The sequence below is a fragment of the Apodemus sylvaticus genome, chromosome 13 (assembly GCF_947179515.1).
Source record: "Apodemus sylvaticus chromosome 13, mApoSyl1.1, whole genome shotgun sequence".
NCBI classification, from domain to species: domain Eukaryota; kingdom Metazoa; phylum Chordata; class Mammalia; order Rodentia; family Muridae; genus Apodemus; species Apodemus sylvaticus.
This window is the reverse complement of record NC_067484.1, coordinates 31,361,210-31,387,757: the sequence shown is the minus strand read 5'-3', so window position 1 is coordinate 31,387,757 and position 26,548 is coordinate 31,361,210. Positions and strand designations below refer to the sequence as shown.

Below are 26,548 nucleotides of genomic sequence, written 5' to 3'. Positions count from 1 at the left end.
TAGGTCAACCCCATATAAGCAAAATGGGGTTAATCATTAAACTTCACCATGGACATCACTTTCTCCTGGCCACCCCCTTTAGATATGCTTTTAGATGCTTTAATCTAGCTCAGATTCTATATCATTAATTTGTGGTGAGGTTGCCTGCTTAAAAGTCACCACAAAAGGAAAATATCATAAGGCAAAAATACATGTAATATACCCAAGACTTATGGAATGATAAGCCCCAGGTGCTCAGAGGATTCCCATGAAGCCTGCGGCTGATCAAAACCATCTTGCATGAATCAGTCTAGTTTACAATACAGTTCTGAGTATCTGTGTTTTATTGAATGCTAGACTGAAACAAAAAGCCAGAAATGTTTGCGTGGGTATCTTTCTCCATAGCCATAAAGATGAAAAATCTAAAGTGGTGCCATTGTCGGCAGAGGCATCCTGCGTATGAGTGAGGAGTTCCCTGGACATTAGGCGTCTCTGCTGAGCTTTTGCAGAAGCCAGAGATAACGAGCTTGGCTGCAAGACACAACTTTCAAGAGCCATTGTTCGAAGTAAAAACAAAATCCAATAGCTCTCACTTGATCATGGGTTCGTTTAAACATCATGGCAAGAGGAGACAGTGATAACATAGACAGGCATTTTTAATCAGCTCCAATTTTCCCTAAAAGGCTGAGCTGTGGTGACAGTGACCTATCACCACATAGCAGCAGACAAAGATTTATAGCCAAGGAGCCGACTCTCAGTTTTAAGGATTCAGTAGTCTGAAGGGTTTAGAGTTTGTCAGTAACTTAACAGAATTTGACAGTTTCATCTGTTTTTCCCTGTAGTCAGCCCTGTAACTACTTGTTGAGTGCACACTCTGTTCTAGGCATTGTGGGAGGTACAGGCTGATATCTACTACTGTCCCTAGAGTTTATGTTCCAGGAGGGGAAGATGACTATTAAGTCTTACGCCCTATAGTAAAAGGACATGTATGGAGGAACTTTGGCCAAATGTTAACGCCCAGAGTAGATGAGACTACGACAAAGCTCCTCATGCTACTAAAGTTGAAATGCAAACACGTACAATTTTCTAGATAGCAATTTATGAGAAATGTCTTCAAATTTGATTGTCTCTTGGATTCAGGGAATTCCAACACCTAGGAATTTAGTCCAACAAAATGATCATGAAGATACTTAAGACTATTTTGAATCATCATTAAATTTTTTTTAAAGGAAATAAATAGTACCCAACTATTCAGCATCGTTAAAGCAGGGACCATGAGCCTTACAACGAAGGACTGTGTGGTGTGAAAAGTGCGATAGTGTAGGCTTGAGATGAACAGGAAGTAATGAACAGGGGTAATGACACAATCATTTCATAATCTCATTCGAGATCTAGAAAACCTTCCAATCTAAATGTTAGTATTATCTTTGTAGAATAACACTATGATAATTTTCTTCTTTTTTAGTTGTGAGTAAACAAAAAAGTTTTAAAATTTCTGTAATATAGCATATAATATAACAGCCTTACTTGGTAAGAAAAAAAGAACAGTTCTTTAAAATTGAGAGTTTTTTGTGTGTAGGTAATTTGTTTATTTATTTACTTATTTATTTATTGTTTATTGTGGCTTGATATGTCAGAGAAACAAGAATACAGAGGACATTTGTTCATAAATATAAAGGGTGAGAAGTGGAACTTTAATGTACTATAAGGAAATTTAAAATCAGGGGATGGAGGAAATACAGTAAACCAGGTATGCCTTCAGCCTTATTTGTTAGTGTGTGGAGTTCATCTACACTTACATGTGTACTGCCCATTCGTTTTTGCTTCAGTTGAATTCTCTGCTAAGACTGCAGTGCCCTCGAGGTGGGAGCACAGTACAGCCCATGCTAATGCAACTTAAAAAAATAAATGAGTGCCCACTTCGGTTCTCCCTGAGTTTCATCTCCATATTATATAAACTCAGATGTATCACTTATGAATTGGACTCAGATACATTATAGAAATTCTCAGTAGGAAAAAACTTCTAGAAAAACATAATTGCTAGTGACTTGCTTTTAATTAAATTTAAAAATTTGTGAGCTAGAAAAACTGAATGATGTAATGTTTTACTTTACTTTTCCTACCACACATTTCTAGGATACTTCTAAACGTACACTAGCTAAAAGCAAGGAAGGTACGCTGTATCTGTCCCCGCAGCACACCATGACGTACTATTCACACACACAGGGGGTTGATTGATAGGCTGGCTATTTGACAATGAAGAGTTTTCTGTGGTACCTTGTTCTCTTTTTGTAAAACTTCAAAAAGAAAAAAAAAGAAAAAAAAAAAAAGAAAACATCTTTGTCATTAAAGATAACTAAATTTGGCCTCCCGCCAGTCAGTTACAAGGCCTCCATATTGGTTCTCGGACGCCAGAGAAATCAGACAGACTGAGGTACTCAAATACAACCCGAGACCAACATCGCGGGGGTCTAAGCCCTGCGGGCGTTGGCCTGCACCCAGGCCCTGGGCTGATGGGGGGGGCACCGGTGTGCAAACCTGACCATGAGGTTGTTTGCAGGGGGCCGGCGCGTGCCCCCACCATTTTGCCTACGAAAAGCCAGAAAGTCCTAGCAGGCAAAACCAAACTGGCTAACAGGCAAGCCCGAGGCTGACATAGCTGGGGTCTAAAACGGTCAGGCCCTGGACTGCCCCCAGGCCCTGGGCTGCTCGTGGGCCATCTGTGTGCCGACCCGGCCAGGAGGTTGTTAGCCCAGCAGACTCTCCAGGCACTCTCAGGGAGCGCGCGCATGCCGCCATCCTGGCCACCTGACAGACCCAATTAACACTCACAGCTGAGGGGAACTTTGCTCAGACATTGGCCTGCCAGGCTTTTGCCTAGACTCAGGGCCTGAGCAGCAAGGCTAGCCTTGTGTGCACCAACCCGGTTGGGAGTTCCGCTGGCCAGCAGAGTGATCAGCATGCAGAAAAGGTCCCCGCAGCATACACCCTCAGCACTCCCTGAAGGAACAAACGGGCACCATCTGGTTCACAGACACAATCTGGGGCAAAACACACTAGGGCTGCAAAAGCACCCAAGAAGAGGACAGCACATCAGCAAGCTGCAACAGGGGAAACCCTGCCATCCAGTGTTGCAGAAATAGCCCTAGAGCCTTTCAGGAGGCTGAAACACCAGCCAGAGACAAGACCAACTAGCTCTAGAGAACAAGATGGCAAAGGACAAACGCAGGAATGCTACTAACAGAAATCTAGGCAATATGGCAGCATCTGAACCAAACTCTCCAACATCAGCAAGTCCTGGTTATGCCAACACACCAGAGAAACAAGATTTGAATTTAAAATCACTGTTCATGATGCTGCTAGAAGAACACAAAAAGGACATGAATGAATCTCTTAAAGAAATACAGGGGAACATGAATAAGCTAGAAACCCGTATAATGGAAACAGAAAAATCACTTAAAGAAATGCAGGAGAATAAAGCTCAAGAGATAGAAGCCAATAAAGAAGAAAGGCAAAAAAAAAAAAAAAAAAAAAAAACCTTAAAGAAATGCAGGAGAACTTGAGTCAACAGGCAGAAGTCATGAAAGAGGAAACACAAAAATCTCTTAAAGAATTACAGGAAAACAAACAAATGATGGAACTGAGCAAAACCATCCTGGATCTAAAAACAGAAGTAGAAACAACTAAGAAATCACAAAGGGAGACAACGTTGGAGATAGAAAACCTTGAGAAGAAATCAGGCGCCATAGATGCAAATATAAACAACAGAATACAAGAGATGGAAGAAAGAATCTCAGATGCTGAAGATACCATAGAAACCATTGACTCAACTGTCAAAGAAAATGCAAAATGCAAAAAGCTTGTATCCCAGAACATCCAGGAAATCCAGGATACAATGAGAAGACCAAACCTATGGATTTTAAGCATAGACGAGAGTGAAAATTTACAACAGAAAGGGCCAGCAAATATCTTCAACAAAATTATGGAAGAAAACTTTCCTAACTTAAAGAGAGAGATGCCTATGAATATACAAGAAGCCTACAGAACTCCAAACAGACTGGACCTGAGCAGAAATACCTCCTGTCACATAATAATCAAAACCCCAAATGCACTAAACAAAGAAAGAATATTAAAGGCAGTAAGAGAAAAAGGCCAAGTAACATATAAAGGAAGACCTATCAGAATCACACCAGACTTCTCACCAGAGACCATGAAAGCTGGGCAGATCTCATGCAGACTCTAAGAGAACACAAATGTCAGCCAAGACTACTATACCCAGCAAAACTCTCATTCACCATAGATGGAGAAACCAAGATATTCCTTGACAAAACCAAATTTACACAGTATCTTTCCACAAACCCAGCTCTGCAAAGAATAATAGGAGGAAAACTCCAATACGAGGAGGGAAACTATACCCTGGAAAAAGCAAGATCGTTACCTTCCTTCATCAAACCCAAAAGAAGATAACCACTCAAATATAAAAAGAACATCAAAAATGAAAGGAAGTAATAATCACTATTCCTTAATATCTCTTAACATCAATGGTCTCAATTCCTCAATAAAAAGACATAGACTAACAGACTGGATAAGGAAACAGGACCCTACAATTTGCTGCATACAGGAGACACACCTCAGTGTCAAAGATAAAAACTACCTTAGAGTAAAAGGCTGGAAGACAATCTTACAAGCCAATGGTCACAGGAAACGAGCAGGAGTAGCCATTCTAATATCAGATAAAATTGACTGTCAACCTAAAGTCATCAAAAGAGACACAGAAGGACACTTCTTGCTGGTCAAAGGAAAAATCCATCAAGAAGAACTTTCAATTCTGAACATCTATGCGCCAAATGCAAGGGCACCCTCATTCGTAAAAGAAACTTTACTAAAGCTCAAAGCACACATTGCACCTAACACAATAATTGTGGGGGACTTCAACACTCCACTCTCCTCAATGGACCAATCGGGAAAACAGAAACTAAACAGGGACACAGTAAAACTAATTGAAGCTTTGGACCAATTGGATTTGACTGATATTTATAGAACATTTCACCCTAAAGCAAAAGAATATACCTTTTTCTCAGCACCTCATGGTTCCTTCTCCAAAATCGACCATATAATTGGTCACAAGACAGACCTCAACAAATATAAGAAGATCGAACTAATCTCATGCCTCTTATCAGATCACTATGGAGTAAGAGTGGTTTTCAATAGCAACAAAAACAACAGAAAGCCCACATACACATGGAGGCTGAACAATACTCAATGACACCTTGGCCAAAGAAGAAATAAGGAAAGAAATCAGAGACTTTTTAGAATTTAATGAAAATGAAGGCACAACATACCCAAATCTTTGGGACACAATGAAAGCAGTGCTAAGAGGAAAACTCATAGCCCTGAGTGCCTCCAAAAAGAAAATGGAGAGAGCATACACTAGCAGCTTAACAACACACCTGAAAGTTCTGGAACAAAAAGAAGCCAATTCACCCAGGAGGAGTAGAAGACAGGAAATCATCAAACTCAGGGCTGAAATCAATCAATTGGAAACAAAGAATCAACGAATCCAGGAGCTGGTTCTTTGAGAAAATCAACAAGATAGATAAACCCTTAGCCAGACTGACCAAAGGGCACAGACAAAGTATTCAAATTAACAAACTTAGAAATGAAAAGGGGGATATAACAACAGAAACTGAGGAAATCCAAAAAATCATCAGATGCTACTACAAGAGCCTATACTCAACACAACTGGAGAATCTGGAGGAAATGGACAATTTCCTTGACAGATACCAAATACCAAAATTAAATCAGGACCAAATAGATCATCTAAACAGTCCCATAACGCCTAATGAAATAGAAGGAGTCATAGAAAGTCTTCCAACCAAAAAAAGCACAGGACCAGATGGTTTCAGTGCAGAATTCTATCAGACCTTCAAAGAAGACTTAACACCAAACTCTTCAAACTATTCCACAAAACAGAAACAGAAGGAACACTACCCAATTCCTTCTACGAAGCCACAATTACGCTGATACCAAAACCACACAAAGATCCAACAAAGAAAGAGAACTTCAGGCCAATTTCCCTTATGAACATCGATGCAAAAATACTCAATAAAATCCTTGCCAACCGAATCCAAGAACACATCAAAACGATCATCCACCGTGATCAAGTAGGCTTTATCCCAGGACTGCAGGGTTGGTTCAATATACGGAAATCCATCAATGCAATCCACTACATAAACAAAGTCAAAGGAAAAACCACATGGTCATTTCATTGGATGCTGAAAAAGCATTTGACAAAATTCAGCATCCTTTCATGCTTAAAGTCTTGGAAAGAAGAGGAATTCAAGGACCATACCTAAACATAGTAAAAGCAATATACAGCAAACCAGTAGCCAGCATCAAACTAAATGGAGAGAAACTTGAAGCAATCCCACTAAAATCAGGGACTAGACAGGGCTGCCCCCTTTCTCCTTATCTTTCCAGTATTGTACATAAGGAGGTCAAAGGGATACAAATTGGAAAGGAAGAAGATATCATTATTTGCAGATGACATGATAGTCTACCTAAGTGACCCAAAAAACTCCACTAGAGAACTCTTTCAGCTGATAAACAACTTCAGCAAAGTGGCAGGTTATAAAATCAACTCAAGCAAATCAGTGGTCTTCCTATACTCAAAGGATAAGCAGGCTGAGAAAGAAATTAGGGAAATGACCCCCTTCACAATAGCCACAAACAGTATAAAGTATCTTGGGGTGACTCTTACCAAACATGTGAAAGATCTGTATGACAAATACTTTAAGACTCTGAAGAAGGAAATGGAAAAAGACCTCAAAAAATGGGAAAACCTCCCATGCTCATGGATAGGTAGAATCAATATAGTTAAAATGGCCATTTTGCCAAAAGCACTATACAGATTCAATGCAATACCCATCAAAATCCCAACTCAATTCTTCACAGAGTTAGAAAGAGCAATTATCAAATTCATCTGGAATAACAAAAAACCCAGGATAGCTAAAACTATTCTCAGCAACAAAAGAAAGTCTGGGGGAATCAGTATCCCTGACCTCAAGCAATACTACAGAGCAATAGTGTTAAAAACTGCATGGTATTGGTACAGTGACAGGCAGGCGGATCATTGGAACAGGATTGAAGATCCAGAAATGAACCCACACACCCATGGCCACTTGATCCTCGACAAAGGGGCTGAAAACATCCAGTGGAGAAAAGATAGCCTTTTCAACAAATGGTGCTGGTTCAACTGGAGGTCAGCATGCAGAAGAATTCGAATTGATCCATCCTTGTCTCCTTGTACTAAGCTCAAATCCAAATGGATCAAGGATCTCCACATAAAGCCAGACACTCTGAAGCTAATAGAAAAGTAACTGGGGAAGACCCTTGAGGACATCGGTACAGGGAGAAAGTTTCTGAACAGAACACCAATAGTGTATGCTTTAAGATCAAAAATTGACAAATGGGAGCTCATAAAATTACAAAGTTTCTGTACGGCAAAGGACACCATCAAAAGGACAAATCGGCGACCAACAAATTGGGAAAAGATCTTCATCACTCCTACATCAGATAGAGGGCTAATATCCAATATATATAAAGAACTCAAGAAGTTAGACTCCAGAAAACCAAACAACCCTATTAAAAATGGGGTTCAGAGTTAAACAAAGAATTCTCACCTGAAGAACTTCGAATGGCGGAGAAGCATCTTAAAAAATGCTCAACTTCATTAGTCATTAGGGAAATGCAAATCAAAACAACCCTGAGATTTCACCTTATACCAGTCAGAATGGCTAAGATTAAAAATTCAGGAGACAGCAGGTGTTGGAGAGGATGTGGAGAAAGAGGAACATTCCTCCACTGCTGGTGGGGTTGCAAATTGGTACAACCACTCTGGAAATCAGTCTGGCGGTTCCTCCGAAAACTGGGCACCTCACTTCCAGAAGATCCTGCTATACCACTCCTGGGCATATACCCAGAGGATTCCCCACCATGTAATAAGGATACATGCTCTACTATGTTCATAGCAGCCTTATTTATAATCGCCAGATACTGGAAAGAACCCAGGTATCCCTCAACAGAAGAGTGGATGCAAAAAATGTGGTATATCTACACAATGGAGTACTATTCAGCCATTAGTAACAATGAATTCATGAAATTCTTAGGCAAATGGATGGAGCTAGAGAACATCATACTAAGTGAGGTAACCCAGACTCAAAAGGTGAATCATGGTATGCACTCACTAATAAGTGGATATTAACCTAGAAAATTGGAATACCCAAAACATAATCCACACATCAAATGAGGTACAAGAAGAAAGGAGGAGTGACCCCTTGTTCTGGAAAGACTCAGTGAAGCAGCATTTGGCAAAACCAGAATGGGGAAGTGGGAAGGGGTGGGTGGGAGGACAGGGGGAGAGAAGGGGGCTTATGGGACTTTCGGAGAGTGGGGGGCTAGAAAAGGGGAAATCATTTGAAATGTAAATAAAAAATATATCGAATAAAAAATTGTTAATAATAAAAAAAAAGATAACTAAATTTAACCTCATGCCCAGCAGTAAACATGAGTCAAACTTGATAGTATTTTGTTTAGTTTTGTTGCTGTTGCTGTTTTGCTTAGCATTTTTTCCTAACAGATTTTTAAAATTATTATTATTATTATTATTATTATTATTATTATTATTATATAGTGTTCTGCCTGCATGTATGCCTGCAGGCCAGAAGAAAGCACCAAACCTCATTCCAGATGGTTGTGCCACCATGTGATTGCTGGGAATTGAACTCAGGACCTCCAGAAGAGCAGCCAGTGCCCTTAACCTCTTATACACCTCTCCAAACCCACTTACAGATCTTTTGCTTGGCTAGTATGGTTTCAGATTTTGGGTTATTTTAGGAAGAGAGATTCTGGGTGTGCAAGCATGAGTCTCAGTGTCTCTGTGTGTTCCCTGTGTTCATTCTTTGGTTCTTGTTTTTCTGTTCTACTTGTTTGCTTGTTTTACCTTATTCTAGTTTGTTTTAATTTTTTAAAGATAGATTTATTTATTTATTTATTTATTTATTTATTTATTTATTATGTATATAGTATTCTGTCTGCCTGTAAGCTCACAGGCCAGAAGAAGGTACCAGATCTTATTGTAGATGGTTGTGAGTTACTATGTAGTTGCTGGGAATTGAACTCAGGACCTCTGGAAGAGCAGCCAGTGCTCTTAACCTCTGAGCCATCTCTCCAGTTTCATTCATTTTTATCTTTATCTTATTTTATTTTTATTATCTTTCATTCTAGGTGCCTATTTGTAATCCAGTGACAGAAGAGAAAGAAAGGATGAATATTTGGGTACATGGGGAGAGTCTGGGAGGGGCTGGAGAGGGGAAAACCATCTTAAGAATATATTATATAAAAACTATTTCAATTAAAAATAGAAAGCTCAACTTAAACATTTATAATTAAATCTAAAAATTGTTCTTTCACTCTTGAGATTTTCACCTTACACCAGTCAGAATGGCTAAGATTAAAAATTCAGGAGACAACAGGTGTTGGAGAGGATGTGGAGAAAGAGGAACACTCCTCCACTGTTGTTGGGTTGCAAATTGGTACAACCACTCTGGAAATCAGTCTGGCAGTTCTTCAGAAAACTGGGCATGTCACTTCTGGAAGATCTGGCTATACCACTCCTGGGCATATACCCAGAGGATTCTCCAGCATGTAATAAGGATACATGCTCCACTATGTTCATAGCAGTCCTATTTATAATTGCCAGATGCTGGAAAGAACCCAGGTATCCCTCAACAGAAGAATGGATGCAAAAAATGTGGTATATATACACAATGGAGTACTATTCAGCCATTAGAAACAATGAATTCATGAAATTCTTAGACAAATGGATGGAGCTGGAGAACATCATACTAAGTGAGGTAACCCAGTCTCAAAAGATCAATCATGGTATGCACTCACTAATAAGTGGATATTAGCCTAGAAAACTGGAATACCCAAAACATAATCCACACATCAAATGAGGTACAAGAAGAACGGAGGAGTGGCCCCTTGTTCTGGAAAGACTCAGTGTAGCAGTATAGGGCATAACCAGAACAGGAAAGTGGGAAGGAGTGGATGGGAGAACAGGGGGAGGGAAGGTGGCGTATGGGACTTTTGGGGAGTGGGGGCCAGAAAAGGGGAATTCATTTTGAAATGTAAATAAAAATACGTCGAATAAAAAAAAAAAGACTTTCCTCCATATTTCCAGTTTTTCCTGTTTGGACTCTGAATAAGGAACCACAAATGGAAACCTGTAGGGTTTATCAAAATAAGTTCTACAGAAATGAAGAACTGAGACTGATTATCAGAGAGGACAGTGGCATAAGGAAGGGAAGGGAACTAGAAGTACACAAAATTTGCTTATTGAATTTGTTCACTGACAGTTACAACACTATAAAAATTAATATGCTTAAAAATCCAAATAGGTAAAATCTTAGAAATTATGTGAAGACATATGAGGTATCCATAAATGCAGAATGTTAAGTTAATGTCAACTATCTTGTATACAATACACATTTTATTTTCTTACTATTTGAGATCATGTGACACACATGATCATTTTCTAGGCCTAATTTCACAGAATGATATTTTCATTCAGCTTTTATTGTAATTTCAGATCACTGCAGAAAAAAAATCTCATTTTCCATTTTTAGATGAAATTTTATTGTATTCCATGCTATATCAACAAAGTCCATCCTAACCCCTTGCCTTGCTTTAAACCTTTTTCTTAGAGTTAATTATTTAATCTGGGTTGTGAGGTATGTTTGAGGACTTTCACCAGTGTGGGGGAGTTCAGCCCCTAGACAAGCAGTCCATACCCCATGTCAATATAGAAATAGCTCTTCAATATGAGCAAGCTACCTTAAAATTAATGGATTTTGATGGATATAGCCAGGAGAAATGGCTTTTATAAGAGATGTTTAGTTTTTTTTCTGAAGCCATGCTCCAAATTTTGCAGAAAACGTTCTGCTGGCAGAATTTCAGAATTTTTAAACAGACACGAACTGTAAAATTTTGGCATCAACAGAAATGAGTTCTGGGGATAAGTGAATTTTGTCAAGCTCAGCATATCTGCTTTGACAATAAGTAAAGAGGATATTTTTAAAGTTAGAGCATCATTCTGAGCATTTGCTAAGTGGCATCTTGCAATGAAGTTTTTGGCTGATCACTGGGGATTTGACACTCCGAGGGACAATGTGCTGTCACTCACAGAGGGATATTGTGTCATCATCTTACACATTGGCTGATTAAGTGAAAAACATACAAAGTTGACTAAGATTCAGAGTCCATGAATTAATATTTCTTATTAGGCCCTCCTCCATCAGAATCGTGCACACCTTCCTTCTAGAATTTTGAGTTGAAGTGAACTCAGATGATCTCTTATATGCGCGTCATATCTCTGAAACCCGTTCTTCCAAAGCTTGAAGACCTAGAAATACCAAACACTAACTAAGCCAATGCTGTAGGGTCTTTCTCTTACTGTTGATTCTGAAATGTCTTCCAAAAGCTTATGACTTGAGTACCTATGCCCTCATCTGGTACTGGGGACTGTAGCACTAGTCAGAAATGGTACCTAGTTTGTAGAAACAAGGCACTGGGGCCAACCTTTCAAGGTTGTATCTGCTCCTTTTTCTGCCCTCACTGCTGCCCACAGGCCTGTTGTGATGCCTGGAGTGGTTGTCCCTACATTGTCCCATAGCCAGGCCTTCCCTGTAGTGAAACTGAGGTCCAAAATAATTATTTTTCCTCTCTTCAAATTGTTTTTTTCAGGTTTTAGTCTGAACAATACAAAACTAACTCACGCACACTGAATGTGATCTTCAATAGAGTTTTGTTTATTTTCAACAGTCAAAGGGACTATAAAAGCGATGTCTTGGAACCATATTCACTGAAGGCTGAACTTGTCCAGTTGCTTAATCCATCTGTCCTCAACCCTGGGCCAGAAGCGCAGATTTTACAGCCACGAATGGGAATTGTTAACTTCCATTGCCAATGATCTTCTGTGCTACATTTGCATTCGAGTATTGCCCAACAAAGAGTGGGGATGACTATTTTTAAGCATGTGAGAATATTTTCTAAAGTTCAAGATTAAGAGCCAAATTCTGAAAAGCATTACACACATAAAAATCCCCTAATTCTGATATTGAGATGTATCAGAACTTCGGGCTTGGATCTGAATCAGGATTTCAACACAGTTGCATTTTCGGTACAGACTTCTCTGGTTCTTGGTTGTGATGACAATCAAGAAATGTAGCCATGAATTATGTGGACTGAAGAAGACACTAGATCAATATATCATTGTCTTTTTTCTTTTTTTTTTCTTTTTTCTTTTTCTTGAGAAAACATTGCCTAAAACACCAGGAGCTCAGGAGGGAATTCCAAGAGTATCTGGGAAAGCATAGACTCCAATGCCTTCTCTGCAGAGGCCATGTCTGCTGTCCACTCGCCCTTCCATCCAGTCAGCCAATGGTCACCCTCTTCTGTGGCAGCCTCACTCTAGGCTCAGGTAAAAATCCACAGTTTCTAAAGGCATCTGATGGGCTCACTGACCTTTTCTCACAAGCCAAGCCTTCTTGCCAGTGGATCTGTTTTCATTTGGGTTTTCGTTGTTAATGTCTGAATGTGGAGAAGTGCTACAGGCTATCTGCATGCTTTGCAGAATGAAAACTTTGTAAGAAACTCCACTTCCAAAACATGAATCCATCAGACTCAGTCAACTTTGTTGAGAAAAAGCTTTAAAGTCATAGTTTTTCTAAAAAGAAATTATACTGAAATGTACAAATTAGAAAGTTTTAGGTATGAGTAAATGGTACCCATTGCATAATCCTATTTCTCATAAATGCTAATTATGTAAAATATGCACACACATGCATATCTCAGTGTTTCTCAGGGTTACAACTCTTTTGGGGGTCAGATGACATCATCACAGGGGTCATCTAAGACCATTGGAAAACACAGATACTTACAGTTCACAACAGTAGCAAAATTACAGTTATGAAATAGCACCAAAAATTTTTTATGGTTAGGGGTCATCCCAACATGAGAAACTGTATTAAAGGATTGCCACATTAGGAAGGTTGAGAACCATTATATATAATAAAAAAATAATAATTTTTTAAAAATTGGCATTTCTTTCTGATGGGAGTTGCAACAGAATCTTGCTTGATAGCCTAGGCTGGCCTGGTATTTATGGTAGTTCTGATGAGTCTTTAATTCCTGATCTTCTTGCCTCTCCCTATAAATGCTGATATTATAGACACAGACACTGCTCCTGGCTTAAAACTGTATTTTTTATACTAATTCATTCCTGGCTTTAATTTAGAATGATAAATATTCATTGTTATTAAATATCTTGTGAACACATGACATTTATTGGTCACATTCTATTCTATCAGAGAGGTTAACCGTGGCCCCACTTCCTGTCTCCACAGTGCATTATTTATATAGCCCCAACTTTGATGATCACACATAATACCCTTTAATTGGTATTGCTGACATGACTGCCAAATTGCTTTCCAGTTTTGGCACTGAGCACTCTGATCAGCACAATACAAGCAGCTGTCCTCCATGACTTGCATTGAGTACTGACCTTGTAAAACTGCCACTTGAAAAGGTGTGTATTAAGATGCAGGTGTGGGGACAGTCATTGGGATATAACATACTTTCAGACTTGACATACTTGGCTAGAGCTCACTGGTGGTCGTCTGATAACTTTAGGCTCAGATCTGTGTTCAAAACCTGACTCTCATACTGTTTGGGCTTACGTAAGTCACTCCACCTTTCTTCGTCTCTCGCTCTTCAACTGTATCTACCTCAAGGCTACAAGGTTTAAATTAGGTACTGCCTAGGAAGTGTTCAAGACTGTGCCTGATTTATAGTGTATGCCCACCAATCATCTATTCATCTATTAACACAGTTTTAGAACATGAACTGAAATACAATAAGCTAACTTAGACTGGATTATCAAGTGGTTTCACATATATTTATTTCATTTTTCCCAAAGACACTCATGAATAATAATATTAAATTCTAGTTAAAAAAAAAAGAACTCATGAAGCTAAGGTGGGGGAGGGTCTAAGGTGAACAAAGACAGAGTCAAAGTTCTCAGCTGCCCATTACCACTCCCTCACCACCACATTTTTGCAGGACAGTTTTCTGTGTTAGTGATTGAACTCTATGAGATAGCTGGAGATATTTGTATGCAAAGCATCCTCCCAGGACTAACAACACTCCATCTACCGGCCTAGCTTTATTTAGGTAGGCTGTTTGGAAAATAGATCAGCTGTTGGGTAGGAGATGGTAGAAGAAAAGCCTTGGCATTTGTATTTTGTGAGGTACAGTGAAGGGAGGGAAAACTGATCTGTTTTGGACCCTGCCTTGAAAACTTAGTTTTCAGAAAGCAGCCAGACCCTTTTTCTCGGCCTGTAGCCAGACTCATGGTTACATCCAGGAATCAAAATGGACTTGTCTCCTTTGTATTCAGGAGGCTATGCTCAGATTTAGCTAGTTGGGTATGAAACTCTCTGAAACTCTACTCAAAATCATCTACAGCACAAATGTGTGTAACCTCTCAAACATCCAGGAAAACATGGCCTTTGTATCTGATTGACATAACCCACACCATGGTTATAATTCAACTTCCTTCATCTCAGGTCCTCATGGAGGGGAAATGGCTGCTTATAAAGCTATGGGTCTGGGGTTAGTCATTGAAGTTAGTGAGGGGTCCTTCTGCATTAAGCCTGTCTTAGTCAACATTCATGCCATGAAGAGACACCATGGCTCTGGCAATTCTTAAAAAGGAAAACATTTAATTCAGAGGTTTAGTCCATTATCATCATGGAAGGAAGCATTGTGACACACCTATACATTTGGATCCATAGGCAGCAGGAAGACAGAAAAACTGGGCCTAACTTGAGCATTTGAAATCCCAAGGCCTGCCTCCAGTGACAAACTTCCTCTAATAAGGCCACACCGAGTCCAGCAAGGCCGCATTTCTTAATCCCTGTCAAGGAGAGCCACTGCCTAATGACCAAGTATCCAAATACATGAGCCTATGGGGGCCATTCCTATCCAAACCACTATAAAGCCAAAGGAAAAAAGTCATCAAGACTTCTGTAAACTTGTAACGTAAACTCCAAGGACTGTGGCTGTGGTCTAGTTACCAGCAGTGGAACTACTGGGCAGAGATTAGAAGATACAGATGGATAGTCATAGGCATCTCTTTCATCCTTCCCCCCAGACACTCTTGTTTTCTCCATCCTTATATATCAGATTTATACACTGGTGTCTGGGTTCCTCCTTTCCTTGGTTTCCCCACCCCCAAGTGATGTCAGCATGAGCTCAGAGCATGGTAGGGTTAAGATAAAATCCCCCTCATAGAACTAGACCTTCGAAGCAAGCACACCTCTCCTTTAAGAAATAGGCCCCTCTAAAATTATTTGAAGCTAGAAGAAAAAAAACACATTGTTTGTCAGTATGGAATTGTGGAAAATTAAGCTCAAGTAAGATATTTCAAATGATATTTTGGGGCTGTACTTTAACAGAATGGGTGAGAAGTCAGTAACCAGAAATGTATGTGGCACAGACTTTCAGAAACTAATTATGGTTTGTTCGAATTAAGTTTTATAAGACTTGAAATAGAAAAGCTTAATTACTTACTGCAAACATTTGCCAACTCTAAGTAGGATGGTAGGAACAAAAATTACTTTTAAAAACTAGATCAAATGAATGTCAAAGACTTAATCTATATTTTCTAACATGGTTGTATTAAAAACATAGTGTAAGATGCTACATCACATGAAGATTTGGGGCAAAACTATGATCTTAGCCAGGTGTATGCTTTCTTCAGGAGACAGTGGTTCCTAGTGTGTAAGATCCACTTGGAGGTATCAGAAACCTTTTCCTGGCCCAAATCCACAATTCTGAGTCCACAATACTGACCAGAATTTTTTTTTTATTTTGATTCTAAGAATCTCTGAAGAGAAGCTGCTGGTTCACACCAACCTTTTCCAAGATTTTCTGTGTTTTCTGCTTCATTATCAGGGATGATGTGCAGGAGGTTAGAGGAGGGAGCATCACAAGGAAGAAAAGTCTGTCTGTCTGTCTGCTTGTCTGTCTCTCCCTCCCCTCCCTCCACCCCCCCCTCTCTCTCTGTGTGTGTGTGTGTGTGTGTAGGAGTGGGGTGATGGTGGCAGCATTTTGCCGCTGCACAGAGCATTCACAATTATGGCTTGTGGGTTCTTAACTGACTAGAAAAACCAGAAAGGATGGCAGGGTTTGAACTAACTTTATAAGACATGATGGGGTTGCCATGGTATCCTTGGGTCAACTCTGTATGTTCATGTCACCGTTTTGTTACTATTTTCACATGTTTCTCCCCCCTTGAGCCCTACTCTAAACTTATGAGTAGACCTTCCAATTCATAACACTACAGGACAGCCCACTGTATATTAGAAATGCAACACTTCCATTCTTTAAGCCAACTGCAGGGATTTCTTTTATGCTTTTATGAACTGACTCAGTAGGAGAAAAACAAAAACTCTTCAAATACATCTGTGTAGAAGTGTGTCAATGATCAACAGGTTTCTGTGATTCTCCAGAGAATCCTATTTAAACTATAATTTGTTGTATAAGATGAAGGAACAAGAATGAAGACACAAAAATAAAGATGGACATAGAAAATGAATTTCCTTCATGTTGCCGTCCATTGTTCTAATAGAAGTTTCTTTTCAAACGTCATCAATAAATGGTATTGTTCATTGTTGCTGAAGACAACTTCCCAAAGGACTTTCACATTCTCTTACTGTGTGATATTTCAATTATTTTCAATGCAAATGAATTTGTTTTCTTGTACTCAATGTTTCAATAGACTGCTTCATAATGAGGAACAAATTCTTTCATTCTGACAGCATCTGCTAAGTGCTGGCTCTGAACTGGCTTTCAAAGTTATTAACATATCAAATTCCCCAGCTAGGAAACCATGAAGAGGATCCTTTTTAAATACTTCTGAGTACTCCATGTCCTTCCGTCATAACGTGGAATGACAGGGCAAGCTGAATGATCTGATATCCCCCAAATCAACTTGCTGGCCATGCAATTCCTCAACGGAAAGAATGCCAAACCTTAAAAAAAGAAATGACCCAGACACTAGAAGTCCTGTCTCATCCATGCCCTAGCCAGCGTGATAGACGAGAAGAGACACATTCAAGATAAAAATAAAAACCACACTGATCTTTCTATTATGTGATTTTTTTTGTCTTCTTTCCAACAATCTCATTGGCTATTGATTCAGGCTTCTTATGAGGAAGAAGAGAAAAAAATGGATATGAGAGAGGAACAAACCCCTAAATATTTGTTCTTGGGAACAAAAAGAAAATAATAAAATCCCTACCACGTGTTTCTAGGACTTTGTGCTTAGAATATTTGTTAGGAGTGAGGATATGCAAGAGTAATGGGAGGCCAACCCTTCACATCAGCTTACAGCTGGGGCACATTTGCAGCTAAGACTCTCAGAGCGGGAGGCTTTCCAGGGATGGGAAGAAAATGGGGGGGGGGAAAGCTGGGAGTTGTCATTGGAAGATCGGACTCAGATCTCAAACAATGAATGAGAATTAGCTATATGGATGACATTTCTGGAAAATAATGCAGGACAATAGGGGATCAATTTAGGGTAGGGGCAAGTTTTCCCAAGGCTTGGGGAGAGAAGTAGGTTCCCAGAGAAGAGTAGAGGAGATGCAGTAGTAGAGACAGAGAGCAGGACAGAGACCATAAATGCAACAATTAGGGCAGACAGTGTGACATGAGGTGTGTGTGGTAGTCTGTGGCAGCATGGAGTAGTGTATAGTGGTTGTGGTAATGATAGTTAACAGGCTCATTTGTATTTATCACTAACATTCTGTCTTGTTTACTTTGTTCTAAACCAGTCCCCAGAAATCCTCAAGGACAACCTGATGGTCATGGGAGTAACTCTGGAGCTCAATAGGATATATGAGTCTCAGCCCCAATTCTGAGAAGTTATTCACTTTCCTGCCTTGGGGCATCTCACTTTACCTACATGTTGACTGATTTCTTCATTAAATCAGCAGAATCTAAGACAATCGCAACGTCTTTGCCTGACACTTCTGAGGAACCAGCTTTCGTATAATGGTACTTGTCTTGTAGATTGTTGTGAGGATAAAAACCACAAAGATATGAAAAAACAATAAAACCTGTGCTATAATAATCACTAAAAATTCAAGTTACTTTTAATGTAGAAATGCTACTTTTAATGTATTTCAGTATTTGGTTACTTTACATAACGGTGTGATTCAAGTTAGCAAAGGAGCTAACAGACATCTGTTCACTTATGGATATGAATTATTTTTTATTTGATATACTTTTTATTTACATTTCAAATGATTTCCCCTTTTCTGGCTCCCACTCCCTGAAAGTCTCATAAGCCCTCTTCCCTCCCCCTATCCCCCCATGGATATGAATTATAACCTTAAATGTTGAGAATTCATCTAGAAAAAAAAATCTTACAATAGAACTTCTCACTGTAAACTAAAGTACAAAGATAAAATGTTCCATCTTAGAATGTTCTAGTTTTATTTCTGTTAATGTGATAAACATTATGAAAAAAATTCAGAGGAGAAAGAGGTCTATTTTGGCTTGCAGCTCCAAGTTGCAGACCATCACTTGGTGGAAACCAAGCAAAAACTTCACACAGCTAGTGATATCACATCCATAGATAATAGCAAAGAGAATTGAACACATTCATGTTCGGTTGTAGCTGGGAAAAGTTTAGGAACCTCTCTGGCTAGGGAATGGTGCCACCCACAGTTAAGACAACCCCCCCTACAGAAATGCCCACAGGCCAGACCAATTTAGAAATTTTTCTTTTTTCCATTAGTTTATTTATTCACCTTACATCCAGATTGCAACCACCCTCTCCTCCTAGTTACCCCCTCACATAGCTTCTCCCACTCCCCTTATCCTTTGAGAAGGGGGAGCCACCCCCTACCCCCCAGATACCAATCCACCTTAGGCACATCAAGTCACTGCAGCACTAGGTACTCCTTTCCCGTTGAGGCCAGACTGGGCAGCCAAGATAGGGGAACAGAATCCTCAGGTAAGGCAACAGAGTTATGGAGAGCCCCTGCTCCAGTTGCTAGGGGACCAGCATGAAGACCAAGCTGCACATCTGCTACATATGTACAGGAGGGGGTGCGGCAAGGTCCAGCCCATGTATACTCTGTGGTTGGTGGTTCAGTATCTGGGAGCCCCCAATGGTCCAGGTTAGTTGACTCTGCTGGTCTTCCTGTGGAGTTCCTATCTCCTCTGCGGCTCTTAATCCTTCCCCCTATTCTTCCACAAGACTCCCAGAGCTCCATCTTTTTGGATGTGGGTCTCTGCATCTGTTTCAGTCAGCTGCTGGGTGAAGCCTCTCAGAGGACAGTTGGGACTCTTCCCAGGTGATTCTAAGTTGTGTCAAGTTGACAGTTAAAGTAGAACATCACATCAAATTTCACTGTCTTTTTTTTTTTTTTGAGAGAGAGAGGCAACTCTCACTTTGTAACTCTTGGTGTCCTGGAGCTCACTATGTATACCAGTCTTGACCTTGAACTCGCAGAGATCTGTCTGTCAACCTGCCTCTGTCTTCTGAATGCTGAGATTAAAGATGTGTGCCACTGTGCTTGGCTTTCACTACTCTTTTTAGCATCTGAGAAAAGTCAACCCTTGGAAGGCACTTAAGAGGACACCTCAGTTGGAAAACCATCACTTCTCACTTTGTTCCCCAAATGAGCCCATGTTTTAAACATTTAAGTATGGCTTAAAACCCTTTAGATACATTCTTTTTCAAAAGCCACACCTCTAGATTCAGCAGACTCTGAGAAAATTCATAAATGACCATTCACAAAGTCTTCTCATAAGTTTCTGGTGGTGTGCGTGTGTGTGTGTGTGTGTGTGTGTGTGTGTGTGTGATGTGTAGAAGATGGGACCTAAGGAGGTCAATAATAGTTCATTGAAATCACTCATTTGAGCAATGACAACAGTGACCTGCTGAGCTGGAAGGTTGCTGGCACCCTGCAAAGGCAGTCAGTGTAGCTCAGGGTCAAAGGGTGATGAATATTATTGAGCATCAGTAGCTTGCCTCACATGGTCTCTCCCGCAGTCTCATGCCATCCTTTGAAGCCTTAACTGCTCTACCACTGTAGAACCATTTTTATGACTTGTTACAAGTGTGCCAATCAAGGATAGTAGGAAGCTTGTATTCATCTGATTTCACAGTTCATGTCCTTCTGACCGTGGGAAGCCACTTAGAATTTGGAATGCAGAGACTGCAATTAAACTCTCCTTCTGGAATAACAATTGTATAAAATGAAATTACTTGGGGGGACTAGCTAAGCTTTATTCATTTTTCTCCTATACCACCAATGACACGCTGGATGACAACATCTGCTGGGTGGATGGCTGGCAGCTCTCCAGTGGCCACAGACTTGAGAGCACTGTGGTGGGGGGCAGAGAGCCGGGAGCCAGGGTGAGACTGACATGAAAGGGGAAGTGTTGCATTGGATTATTTCCTTTTCATAATATTTTGAAACCTTGATCCCATGTCCCCCTTTTCCCCTTCCCCGAGCTATTCTTGGCTTCCACCCCACTGCATTTAATATATGATCAAACATAATTCTTACATATAAAACAGAAAGCAGATTATGACTGGGAATTGCATTTTATTATGAACATAGTAAGTTCTAAAGAACTTGAGTGTTGGAATTCTATTAGGTTAAGATCAAGCGCTCATGATTCTGGAATTACTTGAAAATAACTCCCTACCACTTCAGTTCTGTGACTGCATTGGTCTTTTGAAATAATAAGGCAGAAATGGAGTTTAAACCAAGGTAAACGTTCTCAGTGGAAAACTTGAAATAGATTAATGGAATTCTCCCACAAAACCAAAGATTATGCAGAGTACTTAATCTTATTTTACTTTGAGTATAAATTTTATATTTACACATGCATATAGTACTCTGCAAACACTGAGCATGCATAGTTCCTCTCACATCTAAGCAATGTAGAAAGAAAATAGTAAACAGCTTGGGTTGAACTTTATTATATTTAAAGCATTTTTGCTGTATAAAACTCAACATGCATCAGCATGTATTGAATATGATATCCATAACCAACATAACAATTGTGTATCAAGCCCTATGTAAAGATTCTGTAGGTTATAGGACCATATATCACAACCACTCCCCAAGCCAGATTTTGCACATTCTGTACCAGGGTTCATCCACAGGAATCTGCCTGATCCTCCCCTCTGTGTACCCTCCTCGACCTCCTATATCAGCTTGGGTCTCACATCCAGCCCTGGCCTTGTCCTGCAGCTCCTAACCCCCAGGCTTTCCCACACCTAGATCTGTATGATATGTTCACAGTCTGCACACATCCACTATGATTCCATGCATATAGAAAAGAACTCCACACTGAGTTAATAAGTAAGACACCAAGGTTTAGAAAGAATAAAAGTCCTTATATCCTCTATCTTACCTCCACAGTTAAATGGAGTGATGGCTAATTCTTAGTTCCTTTAAGGAGTACCTAAGTTTACATGGCTAAGAGATGTGTGAGAACTGAACCAAGAATTCTTAACTCTCAGGATAAACAATTATTCACGCTATTATTTTAATCTCAAAAAATGAGATCAATGGTACAATTAAATCTTAATGTTGAAGAGAAATGAGACTGTCAATGTTAGTGACAGTGTGTTTCCTGTGTCTGTGTGTCTGTGTCCATGTGTCTGTGTTTTTTAGGAACTGAACCCAAGGCCACTCTCATGATAATCTGGTGTGCTCTGTCACTGTGCTACAAACCCAACACATGTTAGAGATTTAATAGGACAGTGTTCACTGAACATGAGTACTTGTTCATAGGTTTTTCTTTGGTAATAGCTACAAAGATACAAATGAAAAGCTCCAAGAAAGATTCTACACCCACAAGGGTGACAAACTGCAAGGGCCAGCATTATCAAGTTTTAGTAAACATACAAACAACTGGAACTCCTGTGCTGTGAGTACAGGCAAAAATCTGCAGGATCATGAGGAATGCTGCACAATGCCTGGCCGTGTTAAAAGTGCTCAGTTAGTCCCTGGCCGTGTTAAAAGTCCCAGTGGCTCAACTCTTAAGTGTCTCGAGGACAAGCATAAGCACTTACCCACAAGGCACAGCAGTAGCACATTTAGGAGCTGAAATTTTTGAAAGTATCCCAAAAGTCCATCAAGCTATCCTTTACATGACACATAAATATAGAAAAGTAACATGTTGTAATAGGCAGCGCCAGATACAAACATAAGCTGAAAAAGGCTAAGACAAGCCAGGATGCATCAAAGAGAATAGCAACTGCTGCCAAGAAATATATGTGTTAATAAAATGACTAGAAAAAAATGACTAGAAATACTCGGTTTATATCTGAGAGAGTATGTTCAGTTGTTCTGAAGAAAGGGTAATGGTTCCAAGACATCCTGTGGAGAGTAACGGTCACAGATGCTTGACTCTTTCACATCAAACCCTCCCTCCAGTATTCTGCTCTTTTCTAGACTGTTAATAACACCTAATACAATGCAAATGCTGTGTAAATGGCTGCTAGACTGTATTTTTGGACTAATATCAAGGAAAATGTTTTAAGTTTGGACAGGTGTAATTTCTCCATTATTTCCCAGCCAAACTCAGTTGAGTCATTGGGTAAAAACCACGTGTTCAGGCTAGATTTATGTCAACATGACATACTAAGTCATCTGAGAAGCAGGAGATCAATTGAGAAAATGTCCCCACAGCCTGGTCTGTGGGCAACCCTGTGGTACATTTTCTTGATTGATGATTGATGTGAAGGGACCCAGCTCAGCATGGGTGGTATGACTATGGAGCAAACAATCCTGAGTGGTAGGAAGAAATCAGGCCAAGCAGGCTGTAAGAGGCAAGGTAGTAAGCAGCACTCTATAATGGCCTCTGCATCAGACCCTGCCTCCAGTTTCCTGTCCTATGAGTTCTTGCCTTAGCTTCCCTCGTAATGGGCTATACTATGGGACTCTAAGCATTAATAAACCATTTCCTCTCCAAGTTGCTTTAGGTCATGGTCTTTATCATAGCAATAGAAAGCCTAAATAAGGTGTCATGGATTCATAAGGACTTACCATACCTCATTGAGCGAAAGGAGACAGGGACTCAGGGAGGCTCAATAGTATTTAATACGTTTTCCCAGGCAAATACAAAGTTTTATTATTCCTTGATATTTGTAAAGATCTGAAATAACTCATATGAAAGATAAATTTGATTCTAGAATTAAAAATAATCTCGATTTCAGCCATTATTAATAGTGGGACTTTTTGTTCCAGGGCTTTCAGGTGTGTCATTAAGCTGGTAATATATGCTCTCTCCATTTTCTTTTTGGAGGCACTCAGGGCTATGAGTTTTCCTCTTAGCACTGCTTTCATTGTGTCCCATAGATTTGGGTATGTTGTGTCTTCATTTTCATTGTGTTCTAAAAAGTCTTTAATTTCTTTATTTCTTCCAAGGTATCATTGAGTAGAATATTGTTCAGTTTCCACGTGTATGTGGGTTTTCTGTTGTTTTTGTTGCTATTGAAGACCACTTTTACTCCATAGTGATCTGATAGGAGGCATGGGATTAGTTCGATATTCTTATATTTGTTGAGGTCTGTCTTGTGACCAATTATATGGTCGATTTTGGAGAAGGTACCATGAGGTGCTGAGGAAAAGGTATATTCTTTTGCTTTAGGATAGAATGTTCTATATATATCTGTTAAATCTAATTGGTCCAAAGCTTCAATTGGTTTCATTGTGTCCCTGTTTAGTTTCTGTTTTCCTGATAGGTCTATTGAGGAAAGTGCAGTGTTGAAGTCACCCACAATTATTGTGTTAGGTGCAATGTGTGCTTTTAGTTTTAATAAAGTTTCTTTTATGAAAGAAGGTGCCCTTGCATTTGGAGCATAGATGTTCAGGATTGAGAGTTCTTCTTGTTGTATTTTTCCTTTGACCAGCAAGAAGTGTCCCTCAGAGTCTCTTTTGATGACTTTGGGTTCCAGTCAAACCAAGGTGACAGACTGCTCTTATTTTTACCAGTAAATAAAGGACTCTGTATTCAATGTGTCCACTAAAAAGGCATGTAGATAATCTTTCTTCTGTTTTCAATATATTTTCTTATCTCACCCTTTAAACCTGAAAACGATGAATTTAATAAAATCTGACCCATGATGTACTCTTTCCCTCTGCTGTGCTCATGGGCAGGCAGGTTACTTCTTGTATGCTACTTATTTTATCTGTAAATGGAGGCATTAATAGTACTTACTTCTAGAATTGTGATATACTCTGAATTATTTCTTAAAAATTTTAAGAGTGTCTAGAATACAGTAACCTCAAAATATATATTAAATGGACATGCTATGAATATGCAGTTCTGTCAAAATAAAGTACTATTTAGCAAAGCATCTTGCTTTCCATTAAATACAGCAAGTGGATAGCATCCCTAAAGATTTATTGTCTCATAAAGTGAGTATGCCAAGAATAATATGAGCACATTTAAATCTAATGCAGAATAGCTATAAAATGGATGAGTTCATTCTCAGAAAGTCCATAGCAAATTTCAATTGTATCCCAAGTTTCAAAGGATTTCAAGGGAGCATTCATCTTCAGTTGCCAAAATATACACGCACCATTGTTTTCTCTTAATTTTCATTCTGAATAATCTCTGATAAAGTTCTTATTCATCAGAGAAACTGAATTCCAGTTTTAAACATAATCACAAACATGTTTCTATCTACTATCATGATATAGCCAAGAACAATGAAGCAGTGCCAACAAACTGAATACTATAGCCAGTGTCTTTCACGCCCATTACTTCTGTCTTCTGTGTCCACAAAATACATATTCTCTGGCTGTCACACTAAATACCAAATTCCCCAAAGGACAATTTAATGTCACTGAAATAGTAGTGTGTATTTATGGGGAATACCAGATAAAGGGCACTACACATAACTTGTTACATATTTGTGTCCTGTATGAAGTGATGGAAACTGAACAGTGCTGAGGAGGTCATCTGTTGTGGAAGCACCAGGAACATTTACGGGTGATTTCCTTACTAGCAATAGTAGTGACCTGACAGGACTTTAGAGGCCTTTGAAGCACAGGTAAGTATGATGGCCTCTGACTTCCCCTTCCTAGTTCTTAGTGATATACCTCATGTAACCCTCTCCCTTTGAAGGCAGTGATTTTATTTCTGTCTAAGAGACATAGCAAAGGTGACAGGGTGCCACTTATGCACTTCAGTTATAAAGGCCCATGGCCTCCATCACACTGGTAGACTATCTCTGATGCCTTGTGGTTTGCACGCCTTCTCAAAGCATGCTGCTATGCTGTAGAAACATGTTTGGCAAACCACTTGGGGTGGCCAGGAGCCAGTGCAAAACCAAAGCCCTTTGTCCAGCATCCCATGATAAACTAAACCTTGCCAATAACCACAGGAGCTTGAAAGTTCTTTCTTCCATCCTTGAGTGAACCTTGAAGCAACCTCGACCTTGTGACTGAGCAGACACATACTATGATCCAGGAGGGATTCTAGACAGTACACAAATTCTTTACCAAGAGAAACTAAATAGGAACATGTGTGTTGCTTTAAGTGGCCAGGTTGTGAGGTATTGTGTTACTTAGCAACTGATAACTAATATAGTTTTGGCATTTGGGTATGGAGAGATGGTGCAGTGGTTAAGGGTGGGTACTGCTCTTGAAGAGGTCCCAAGTTCAGTTCCCAGCACCCATGTTTGGCAGCTCCGGCTACAACTGCCTGTAAATACAGCTCCAGGGGATCTAGCACACTTTCCTCAGCCTTCACAGGCACCTGTTCTCATCTACACATGAATATATATACATATATGTATATATGCACATCTACCTTCCAGTGACGGAAATCAGACAGAAAATTCAAGGGAACATCACTTTGGTTCTCCAAGGTTGGCAAATCTGACCATGCCCACAGTTCTCCTAAATGGGTCCCACTTCTTATCAGTTTGGAAACTATAAATAGAAATTCTTCTTCTCCCCAAAATTGTATTATGTGACCATCCTTCAAATCATACTTGCTAAAAACCATGATGTTTAATATCTATTATCATATTCTATGAGACTATGATCGTTACGTTTGCCTTTCTCTAAGTTATGTGTTGAACACAGTTTAAGTCTTTTTGATTTTAAAAGAAATAAGCTTTATAATATATGGGTTTGGATTTTTTTCCTCAAATTCTGCATGCCTTTGATCTAACCAAGGTGATTCTCCTTAGTTAATGGCCCTGTCTTATCTTTAGAGTCCTCACTAAAAGTTTCAATTAGTGCATAACCTGAAACCCATAAAGTTATGACTTGTGAGACAATGAGAATGAGAAGTTATTTAGACACATATATTAATGTACATATAATTAATCATCATCAAGGAACTGATTAAATTTTTACCATTCCTTAATATTTCCTCCATTGAGGAAAAAAAAAAG

The 26,548-nt window shown here is 39.5% G+C and overlaps 1 protein-coding gene across 2 annotated transcripts in view; it reads right to left on the bottom strand.

Annotated features, from left to right (window-relative positions):
- The window catches only part of Ccbe1 (collagen and calcium binding EGF domains 1), a 260,086-nt gene that overhangs the window by 82,913 nt on the left and 150,625 nt on the right, over positions 1-26,548 (bottom strand). The window lies entirely within an intron of this gene.